This window comes from Rana temporaria, chromosome 2, assembly GCF_905171775.1.
Source record: "Rana temporaria chromosome 2, aRanTem1.1, whole genome shotgun sequence".
NCBI classification, from domain to species: Eukaryota; Metazoa; Chordata; class Amphibia; order Anura; family Ranidae; genus Rana; species Rana temporaria.
In genome coordinates, this window is record NC_053490.1 from 443,913,040 (window position 1) to 443,925,441 (window position 12,402).

General features: G+C 46.6%; 1 protein-coding gene across 1 annotated transcript in view; it reads right to left on the reverse strand.

Moving 5' to 3' along the window:
* The window catches only part of METTL16 (methyltransferase like 16), a 134,001-nt gene that overhangs the window by 77,405 nt on the left and 44,194 nt on the right, over positions 1-12,402 (reverse strand). The gene's annotated exons all lie outside the window — the stretch shown is intronic.

The following is a 12,402-nucleotide window of genomic DNA, read 5'->3' on the forward strand; positions in this document are numbered from 1 at the left end:
CTTCCGAGGGTCCGCGCACGGGTGACGGAGATCTATTCCGCTTACTACCCCGCATAGCTGCGGCTATCATTTCTCCCATGCTTCTCCGCATCTCATTTAAAGAGGTGAGCAACACCTCCTCCGTGACCATCTTAGGGTTGGGTTGACTCGCGTCAGCTCCAGCCCCAGATCCCGATGGCCCAAAGGCTCCCTGTGGGGAAAGCAGCGGCATAGCTCTGTCCGAGACCTCAGACTCTGTGGGGGAATCCCCACCTTTTGTACCCTCTGGCTTGTTCTTTGATGCCATGGTACAATACCGAGGCACACCTGCTACTTATTGGTACCTGGGACTTATAAATAGTTAAATGCCCAAACACCTGTTTGGGGAATAAAAAATGTTTCCTCTACCCCAGATGACACTTTTTTTTTTTTTTTTTTTTCAATCTAGGCAAGAAAAAACATTCTATCCCCCTGAGTAGTATTGCCAAAGAAAAGACTATGAGATGGAAAAGAAAAAAACAGCCTATTCCTAGGCTAAACCACAATCTTCTGAAGACTGTAGTATTCTTTCTGGCCACTGTGTGTCCTCAGCGCCCCGTGCTTCACTCCAGTCCTTCCTCCCTCAAGCCAAAGTATTGAATGAGCTGTGGCACTAAGGAAGGGCCGCCCCTTCCTTAAACCACTGACCCGCCCTTCCCCCCCAGCTAAAACGGCGCCAAATGCGCCTATAACACGTGCACGCGCACCGCGCGCGCGCCCGCCGACGGGGGGGGGGGTTGGGAGGAAGGGCCTCTCTGTTCCTGCAGCCGCAGGCCTGGAACACACGAGGAGGTCAGCGTTTTTTGCCTGCCTTGCAGGCATGAGGAAGAGGACTGGATAGAGCATCGCCTGGAGGCTTGCAGGTAAGCATAGCTCTCTGACACACACATACATTTGTACACAAAAAAGAGATTTTTAATACAGCTTACCTGTAAAATCTTTTTCTTGGAGTACATCACGGGACACAGAGCGGCATTCATTACTATATGGGTTATATGGAGTACCTTCAGGTGTAGACACTGGCAATCTTCAAACAGGAAATGCCCCTCCCTATATAACCCCCTCCCATAGGAGGAGTACCTCAGTTTTGTAGCAAGCAGTATGCCTCCCAAAATGGTCCTCAAAAGAGGGGTGGGAGCTCTGTGTCCCGTGATGTACTCCAAGAAAAAGATTTTACAGGTAAGCTGTATTAAAAATCTCTTTTTCTTTATCGTTACATCACGGGACACAGAGCGGCATTCATTACTATATGGGATGTCCCAAAGCAATGCTTACAATGAGGGGAGGGAGAACATCTCCAAGACAAAAGGATTTAATTTAGAGATATACTCAAATCATAATAAATCCAACTTATTTGAGAAAAATAATCTTAAATTTTAAATTTAACTCAAAAAAAGAGGAGCCCCCGGAATCCGAGGGTCTCAAACTGCAGCCTGCAGCACTGCCTGCCCGAAGGCAGTATCAGTATTCCTTCTTACGTCCAACTTGTAGAATTTTGTAAATGTGTGGACAGAAGACCAGGTTGCCGCCTTGCAAACTTGAGCCATAGAGATCTGGTGGTGTGCTGCCCAGGAGGCGCCCATGGCTCTAGTAGAATGAGCCCTTAATGATACTGGAGGAGGCAACCCTTTCAAGCCGTAGGCCTGAGTGATCAATTGCTTAATCCACCTAGAAATGGTGGACTTTGCAGCTGCCTGCCCCTTCTTGGGCCCATCCGGTAGAATAAACAGCACATCTGTTTTCCGGATCTTCTCTGTAGCTTTAAGATAGGCCTTCATGGCCCTGACAATATCCAAGGTATGCAGCAACCCTTCCTTTCTGGAAGTAGGTTTAGGGAAGAAGGATGGTAATACCAAATCCTGGTTCAAATGAAAACTGGATATGACCTTCGGTAAGAAGGAAGGATGAGGGCGGAGAACGACCTTGTCCTTATGAAATATAAGATATGGTTCCTTACAGGATAAGGCTGCCAGTTCCGAAACTCTTCTTGCGGAAACTATGGCAACCAAAAACACCAACTTCCTTGTCAGTAGAACCAAAGGAACTTCAGCCAACGGCTCAAACGGTTGTTTCTGTAAACTCGACAGAACAAGATTTAAATCCCACGGACAAAGCGGGGATTTAACTGGAGGTTTAATACGTAAGACCCCTTGAAGGAAGGTCTTAACCAGCGAGTGGGTGGCCAGTGGCCGCTGAAACCACACTGACAGGGCAGAAATCTGTCCTTTGATTGTGCTTAATGCCAATCCTTTATCCACTCCTAGCTGGAGAAAACTTAAAACTCTATCTATGGTGAACTTGCGAGGAAGCCATAGCTTGGACTCGCACCAGCCTATATAGGCCTTCCAGACCCTGTGATAAATCACCCTAGAGACCGGTTTCCTGGCTCTGATTAGGGTAGAGATTACTTTCTGAGACAGACCTCTACCCCTGAGAATCAAGGATTCAGCTTCCAGGCCGTCAAATTTAGATGCCGTAAGGCAGGGTGGAGGATCGGACCTTGCGATAGCAGGTCTGGCCTTAGAGGCAGAGTCCAAGGGTTTCCCACTACCATCCTTAGGATTAGTGAGTACCAAGCCCTTCTGGGCCATGCTGGAGCTACCAGGATAACTGGTATGTGCTCCACCCGGATCCTGCGCAGCAGGCGGGGTAGTAACTGGAGCGGGGGAAACGCATAAAGAAGCTTGAACTGATGCCAAGGACAAACCAGAGCATCGGTTCCGCAGGCCATCGGATCCCTTGAGCGGGACATGAACCTGTCTAGCTTCTTGTTGAGTCTCGATGCCATGATATCCACGTCCGGCACTCCCCATCTTTGGCAGAGTGCTTGAAAGACTTGTGGATGCAGAGACCATTCCCCCGGCCATAGAGTCTGGCGGCTTAAGAAGTCCGCCTGAAAGTTGTCCACTCCGGGAATGAATACTGCCGATATGCAGGGCACATGAGCCTCTGCCCATAGGAGAATCAAGCTCACTTCTCTCTGAGCGGCCTGACTCCTGGTCCCCCCTTGGTGATTTATGTATGCCACTGCCGTGGCATTGTCTGATTGAATTCTCACCGGGAGCCCCTGCAATTTCGACGTCCAAGCCCTGAGGGCTAGTCGAACAGCTCTGAGCTCCAAGATGTTGATGGGTAAAAGCTTCTCTGGCTTTGCCCAAATACCTTGGCGAGTGGAACCATCCACAATCGCTCCCCAGCCCGTCAGGCTGGCGTCTGTGGTCACTATCTTCCAAGCCACTGGGCTGAAAGATTTTCCCTTCAGTAGATTCTGAGGGTCTAACCACCAACACAGACTTTGCCGGACTCTTGATGAGAGAGGCAACGGGATATCCAAGGCCTGTGGCCTTCTGCTCCATGCTGACAGGATGGCTGCCTGCAGGATGCGAGTGTGGCTCTGGGCGTATGGCACCGCCTCGAAAGTAGCCACCATCTTGCCTAGTAATCTCATACATAGGCGAATAGTCGGTTCTTTCTTGCTTAGAACCAGTAGGATTAATTCCTTGATGGCTTTGACCTTCCTCAGAGGTAGGAACACCCCTTGTTGTTCCGTGTCTAATCTCATGCCGAGATATTCCAACTGCCTTGTGGGCTGGAATGCTGACTTTTCTCGATTTAGGACCCAGCCGAACCTCTCGAGGTATTGGACCGTGAGGGCCACTGCTCGTTCCAAGCCGGGAGACGAGTGGTCTATGACTAGGAGGTCGTCCAGGTATGCTAGGATCGTGACCCCTTGGATCCTTAGCTTGGCTAGGATTGGAGCTAGAACCTTCGTGAACACCCGGGGGGCCGTAGCCAACCCGAAGGGAAGCGCCACGAATTGGAAATGACGCGAAGCCACCATAAAGCGTAGATATCTTTGATGTGGCTGATAAATTGGAACATGAAGGTAGGCATCCTTTATGTCTATGGACGCCATGAAGTCGTCTTTTTGGAGTGTGGCAGCTGCTGACCGCACGGATTCCATCCGAAATGAGCGGACTTTTAAGTATGCATTTACCATCTTTAGGTCCAAAATTGGCCTGACATCTCCATTGGGCTTTAGGATGATGAATAGGTTGGAGTAGAAACCCAGCCCCTGTTCCAGGACTGGTACCTCTACTATTACTTCCTGGGAAAGTAGATGATCTAGAGCCGACCTTAATGCGGCTCTTTTCTCCAGATCGTTTGGAATCCTTGACTCCTGGAAATGAGGAGGAGGAAACCTTAGGAATTCTAGCTTGTAGCCTGTGGCCACGGAAGACCGTACCCACTCGTCGGGAATGCTGGCTTCCCAAATCTCCGAAAAGAGTCGCAGCCTTCCCCCCACCTTCGTGGGTGGGGGCGCCCCTTCATGAGGTAGACTTGGGGGCTGGTTTTGCTGGCTTGCGAAACCACTGCCTCTTGCCCCTAACAGCCTGTCCTCGTGATCTGCTGTTGAAGCCGAAGTTTGTTCTTGCAGGAGGCCGTCGATACTGCTTGGCATTAGAGGGCCCCTGCCCAGGGGAGGACTGTCGTTTAAACGCAGGTCCCTGAACCCTCTTCTTAGTTGGCAAGAGAGTACTCTTGCCGCTTGAAATGGTCTGAATGTATTTATCTAAGTCCTCTCCGAAGAGCCGTCCTCCATGGAAGGGAAACCCTGCCAGGAGCTTCTTGCATGGGGGCTCAGCCTCCCAGCTTTTTAACCATAAGAGTCTTCTCATATGGATAAGGGATAATGATAAACGTGACGCTTGTTGGATAGAATCCTTGATTGCGTCTACCGTAAAACATATGGCCTTAGGGACATCCGAAAATTCTTCTGCCTGCTCGGCAGGAATAAGTTCAAGCATTTGCTTAAATTGATCCGATAAAGCTTGAGCGACTCCAATCGCAGCCACGGCTGGCTGTACTACTGCCCCTGCAGAAGTGAAGGAGTTCTTAAGTAGGGCTTCCAAGCGTCTATCAACTGGATCTTTGAAAACCTGTACGTTTTCTACAGGACATGTTAACGATTTGTTAACACATGAGATGGCTGCGTCTACTGCAGGAGAAGCCCATCTCTTGGAAAACTTTTCTTCCATAGGATATAAGACAGAAAATTTCTTAGGTGGAAAGAAAACCTTGTCTGGTTTGTTCCACTCTTGGAACAAGACTTCCTCCAATAGAGGATGGATCGGAAACACAGCACTGCTTTGAGGCGCCCTCAGTGAGCCCAAAGCTGAAACCGTCGATACCTGGAGATCTGGTACAGGCAGGTTAAATGCTTTATGGACCAAGTCCGTCAAGCCCTGAATCCACCAGCTCTCCCTCAGGGAGACTGCCCCAGACTCCTCTGTATCCGGATCTTCGATCCCTGAACCTACTTGGTCTCTGTCCAAGAGGTCCAATTCCCCAGAGGAAAGGACCTCCTCTTCCGAGGGTCCGCGCACGGGTGACGGAGATCTATTCCGCTTACTACCCCGCATGGCTGCGGCTATCATTTCTCCCATGCTTCTCCGCATCTCATTTAAAGAGGCGAGTAACACCTCCTCCGTGACCACCTTAGGGTTGGGTTGACTCGCGTCAGCTCTAGCCCCAGACCCCGATGGCCCAAAGGCTCCCTGTGGGGAAAGCAGCGGCATGGCTCTATCCGAGACCTCAGATTCTGCGGGGGAATCCCCACCTTTTGTACCCTCTAATCTTGATGCCATGGTACAATACCGAGGTACACCTGCTACTTATTGGTACCTGGGACTTATAATAGTTAAATGCCCAAACACCTGTTTGGGAATAAAAAATGTTTCCTCTACCCTAGATGACACTTTTTTTTTTTTTTTTTTCCTTTCTTTTTTTTTTTTTTTCAAAGAAAAACTTCTCTTCTTTTTTTTTTTTTTTTTTTCAATCTAGGCAAGAAAAAACATTCTATCCCCCTGAGTAGTATTGCCAAAGAAAAGACTATGAGATGGAAAAGAAAACCAGCCTATTCCTAGGCTAAACCACAATCTTCTGAAGACTGTAGTATTCTTTCTGGCCACTGTGTGTCCTCAGCGCCCCGTGCTTCACTCCAGTCCTTCCTCCCTTAAGCCAGAGAAATGAATGAGCTGTGGCATCTAAGGAAGGGCCGCCCCTTCCTTTAAACCACTGACCCGCCCTTCCCCCCCAGCTAAAACGGCGCCAAATGCGTCTATAACACGTGCACGCGCACCGCGCGCGCGCCCGCCGACGGGGGGGGGGGTTGGGAGGAAGGGCCTCTCTGTTCCTGCAGCCGCAGGCCTGGAACACACGAGGAGGTCAGCGTTTTGCCTGCCTTGCAGGCATGAGGGAGAGGACTGGATAGAGCATCGCCTGGAGGCTTGCAGGTAAGCATAGCTCTCTGACACACACATACACTTGTACATAAAAGGCCCCACTCACAGCTTTTCCAACACTACCAGGGAGGTCACTTTTTATGGGGAAATATAACATATAGAGCCATCCTATCTTCATGATATGTGACTGGTTTGCCAGATGCAATGCATAACCTTAGGCATGTCCCCTGTGACCTCCCAGAAAAAACTTGCTAAGAGCCAAGCCCCGCAGGTTTTTCCCCTTACTTACCTGCTCCATGCCGCAGGACTTTGCCAAGCAAGAGGTCCAATCTTCCCCCATCTCCGTGGGGATGTCTAGACCTTCAGGCCCTGGGAACCTTCTTCTTCCATGAAGGATCCACTGTCCTGGGCCCATACAGCACCCTGGCAAACAGAAAACATTAGGCGCCCCAAAGGTTTTCTAAGTTCTGGGCCCAGGGTCCAGCTCTCTTAAAAAGAAAGCATTATGGGCTATACCCCAAGGGTTTGGGGTCCGGTTACTGACCACTTTAGCGCGCAGGCTTTTTTTGGACAGAACCGGTAGCTCACCTAATCCCAAGGATGCGGAGGCAAGCTAAACCATGACTAACACCTAAGACACTGGCGTAAAAACTGAGGTACTCCTCCTATGGGAGGGGGTTATATAGGGAGGGGCATTTCCTGTTTGAAGATTGCCAGTGTCTACACCTGAAGGTACTCCATATAACCCATATAGTAATGAATGCCGCTCTGTGTCCCGTGATGTAACGATAAAGAAAGGCCCCATTCACAGCTTTTCCAACACTACCAGGGAGGTCACTTTTTATGGGGAATGATAACATATAGAGCCATCCTATCTTCATGATATGTGACTGGTTTGCCAGATGCAATGCATAACCTTAGGCATGTCCCCTGTGACCTCCCAGAAAAAACTTGCTAAGAGCCAAGTTCCGCAAGTTTTTCCCCTTACTTACCTGCTCCATGCCGCAGGACTTTGCCAAGCAAGAGGCCCAATCTTCCCCCATCTCCGTGGGGATGTCTAGACCTTCAGGCCCTGGGAACCTTCTTCTTCCATGAAGGATCCACTGTCCTGGACCCATATAGCACCCTGGCAAACAGAAAACATTAGGCGCCCAAAGGTTTTCTAAGTTCTGGGCCCAGGGTCCAGCTCTCTTAAAAAGAAAGCATTATGGGCTATACCCCAAGGGTTTGGGGTCCGGTTACTGACCACTTTAGCGCTCAGGCTTTTTTGGACAGAACCGGTAGCTCACCTAATCCCAAGGATGCGGAGGCAAGCTAAACCATGACTAACACCTAAGACACTGGCGTAAAAACTGAGGTACTCCTCCTATGGGAGGGGGTTATATAGGGAGGGGCATTTCCTGTTTGAGATTGCCAGTGTCAACACCTGAAGGTACTCCATATAACCCACATAGTAATGAATATGCTGCTCTGTGTCCCGTGATGTACGATAAAGAAATAGGGGATAGTTTTATTGCATTTTTATAAATTTTTTTTTTTTACTACTAATGGCGGCGATCAGCGATTTTTTTTCGTGACTGCGACATTATGGCGGACATTTTGGACAATTTTGACACATTTTTGGGACCATTGTCATTTTCACAGCAAAAAATACATTTAAAATGCATTGTTTTACTGTGAAAATGACAGTTGCAGTTTGGGAGTTAACCACAGGGGGCGCTGTTGGGGTTATGTGTTCCCTGAAGTGTGTTTACAACTGTAGGGGGGTGTGGCTGTAGGCCTGATGTCATTTATTGTGCGTCCCTATATCAGGGAACACACAATCGATGACAGCGCCACAGTGAAGAACGGGGAAGCCGTGTTTACACACGACTATGCTCGTTCTTCAGCTCCGGGGACCGATCGCGGGACTCCAGCGGCGATCGGGTCCGCGAGTCCCGTAGCTTCGGACCGGGTCGCGGGAGCGCGCTGCGGGTGCGTGCCGACGTATATCGGCGTTAGGCGGTCCTTAAGTGGTTAATCTGGCATTTCTACGATTCAGTGCAGAGCTGTTCTCTGCTTACAGCTGTAAAAAAAAAAAAAAGAAATCTCAAAATTGCTCAGCCTTAAATAAAAAGATACATTGTATCATTTAGTTCTTTTAGATCAAAGGAATGAACTTTGGTCTGTTAACAAGGGCAGTTTAACCACTTAAAGACTAAGCCTTTTTCTGATATTTGTTGCTTACAAGTTAAAATCAGTATTTTTTCCATCCGTCTGCGGATCGGGTCCACATGGACAGGCGGTCCGTGTTCATCCGATCCCCCCATAGAGGACAGCAGATATCTGACAGTGCGGTCCCTTCACAGGATCAACGGAGCGACTGATTTTTGGCCACTTGCACAAATCATATTTGCCAGCTGTTCCCATATATTGATCACTATATTTCATATGTCACAAAAAGTACACACTTCCTATAGAGCTGCACGATTCTGGATAAAATCGAGAATCACAATTTTTTTTGTTTAGAAAAACAATCACAATTCTCGGCTTAACATCATCTTTCACATTATACAAAAAGGTTGGGCTAACTTTACCTTTTTTTTTTATTCTTTGAAGTGTGTTTTTCCCCCAAAAAATGCTTTTGAAAGACTGCTGCGCAAATAAAGTGTGACATAAAATATTGCAACAACGGACATTTTATTTTCTAGGGTCTCTGCTTAAAAAAATATATATAAAATGTTTGGAGGTTCTAAGTAATTTTGTAGCAAAAATAGGATTTCCCTCCGTCTGCAGAATCGGACCATAGCGGGGACCGATGAGATCGGGTGCCAGCGGATGTTCATCCGCTGACACCCGCTATCCCATAGGGATTAATGTATGTCGGTTTTTGGATGAAATACAAATGGATGAAATACAGACATACTGTCTGCATGCGTGAAAGGGCCCTCAGATTAATGCTAGAATATTATTATTAAAGTTTAATTTGTGGAGATACCTCAACCATTCTCCCATTTCTCCCTTCTTACTTTTTCATCTGTCTCTTTTTCCTTTTTTTTGCAAAATTCTTGAGCTTGGAGCTGACTGCTCCTTGGTTTTCTACCTTTCATAATGGTTCATTGTACATGAGTTGTTGACCATTACTTCATGTCGACTTTTATTAAATTTTAAACTGTATTTTTTCCAAAACAATTGCGTTTGCAAGACCGCTGTGCAAATACAGTGTGACATAAAATATTGCAACTGCCATTTTATTCTCTAGGGTCTTTTCTAATTATATATATATATATATATATATATATATATATATATATATATATATATATATATATATATATATATAAAAATGTTTGGGGGTTCTAAGTAAATTTTCTAGCAAAAAATACTGATTTTAACTAACAAATGTTTTGTTATTCATCCTGCTTGAAGTGTATGACACCACATATAGCATCAGGTTACTCTTCAGCTGCACTGTAGGTATCTCCTTGTCAATCTTTGTATTTGAATGTTTTCTTTTTCGTTGTTATATCTGGTCACTTACTTTATGTATATGTTGTTTGAATGTCTGTATTACTAGGTCTGGAGTTATATTATATTTATGTAACTTTTAATTTGTAAAACATTAAGAAACATATTGAAATCTAAAATAGAATTTGTAATTACGAAAATACTCTTGCTGTTTCCATTAAATAAAACAAAATCACAGTCTAACATGTTAATTAATAATTAAGAGCTATGGGTATGCCCCCTAAAAAAATCATAAGCAAGGTTTTGAGAATTCTGTATACTATAAACCTAAATTTAGAACTTCCTTAACCAGTTGCTGACTGCCCGCAGTACATATACTGCAGACGGGCGGCAGCTACAAGTGATGTAACCGTATGTCACTCGCCGGATTGCCGTTGACGGTACCTGCCGCCCCCCCCGAATAGTACAGTGTATGTGAGATACGCTACGCCGCTGTAACTTACTTTTGAAAGCTTTGAATCCAGAAAGAATTTGCGCCGTAAGATACACTAAAGGTCTGAAGTTTTGGGGCATTGAGAAATCGAGGCACTGGAGAGGTGGCAATTTTGTACGACATTTAAGCCGCAGGAAGTCCTTTTGGATATATGAAACCAAAGTTTTGACCCCTGCTGGCTTGAATGTCGATTTTGACTTGAATTGTTTTATTTCTGATAGATGGATGTTTATGTATTTTTAGGATAGAATTTTTTTTTTGTGAAAGGATGGCCATGGTGTGACGTACTATTTTTTATATAGATTTTTTTTTTTTTACTTCATAGTTCTGCTGATATTAGTATATTGGTGTGTGGAGTGCCCCTTTATATTACATCTGCATACTCAAGGGTAAAGTCCCCCTTTATATTATCATGGGCTTGTTCCACTATATCCACTTCACAGCAGGACTGATGCGAGATAGATTAGCCTGTTTTTGCATTGCTAGGCATTACCATTTATTTAAATGTTTGAATTGTATATTGTCCTTGACATAACGCATACAGGGGAGGTTTAATCATCTGTATACAGAAATGCCTATACACACACACTTGCTTTATTTGTTAGTGGACCTTTTAAATAAATAGTGTTTATATGGAAAGCACTAGATTCTTCTGTTTTTATTCACATATACCGGTCATGTCTTGTTGACTGATCAGTGGAGATCTTACCTCCTTGATGCGGAAAAGTGATTGTTGACCTTTCAGGTAGAATTAAGGGAGGTGAGATGACTTAGGAATCACTGTAAATCAATAGGAACAATGGGCCAAATTCTCAAAAGAGATACGCGGACTTAACTAAAGTTTTCTAAATTTACACGGCGCGTATATTTGCGCCCGATCTTCAAAACGAGTTAAGACTAGATTTCCGGATTTTCAGTCCTACCTAAAATAATTACACCTGCGCATCCCCGGGCGCAAATTACGCTAGTCACGCCGCTGTTTTTGATAGGCAAAGATGCAAATGAGGGAGATAGGGTGATCCACAAAATGAAGTGTGTGCGCCGTAGATTACGCCCTGTGCGCACCTGTTAGTTTCCCTGGGCAAATTTACACATTATAAAAGCAGACCTAATTTTACACATGCCGTGTAAGGGTCTGCTCAAGCAACTGAATAGAGGTAGAGCTGACAACACATCTCTGCAGGACAACAATCTGACTGCCAAAATGCCCGGCACATCAATGATTCTAACGGCACTCGCCACTTTACAGGCACAAAGAAGGAGGAGGGCACAGAGGAGGAGGATGCGGGCACAGGAGAGGGTTTACCGCCCACGGCGCGATCTGTTTGCCATGCCTGATTATGAGGTGTATGGCAACTACAGATTCAACAGGGAAGCCATCCTGGAGCTCACCCAAATACTTCAGGAGGATCTCACCACCCCAACCCAACGATCCCATGCCCTGCCACCTCTACAAAAAGTTATGACAACCCTTCATTTTTTGGCCACTGGGTCTTTCCAGCGTGCATCTGGAGGTCTGGCTGGGATGGTGCAGTCGACAATGAGCCGATGTGTCCATCAGGTGGTCCCTGCCATACTGCGGCGCATGGTCAACCAGTTTGAAAAGCCCACCCAGGAGGATCAGCGTCTGCAAGCCATGACTGACTTCTATAACATTGGTGGCTTCCCACGGACCATCGGGGCGATAGACTGCACCCATGTGGCACTACAGCCCCCCCATGAAACTGAGCACCTGTTCAGGAACAGAAAAGGCTGGCATTCGATCAACGTCCAAGCTATTGTAGATGCTCATGGCCTCATCTGGCACGTTTGTGCCAAATTTCCAGGGTCGTGCCACGACAGTTTCATTCTCCGGCAGACCAAGATCTACCAAGACTTGGAGCAGAATGTGTATGGAGACAGCTGGCTGATTGGTGAGTGACATTGGTGTCAGGTATGCCCCCCCCCCCCATGATGCAGACATCACAAGGGGCACATGCATGACTAATATCCTCCTGTCTTTTCCCTTACAGGTGACTCTGGATATGCCTTGGGACCCCACCTAATGACACCATTTAGGAACCCCCAAACACCAGGAGAACACAAATATAATGAGGTGCACATTCGCACCCTGTCAATTGTAGAGCGGACATTCGGGCTTCTCAAGTCCGGCTTCAGATGCCTTAACAAGACTGGGGGTACACTCTTGTATTCCCCAGA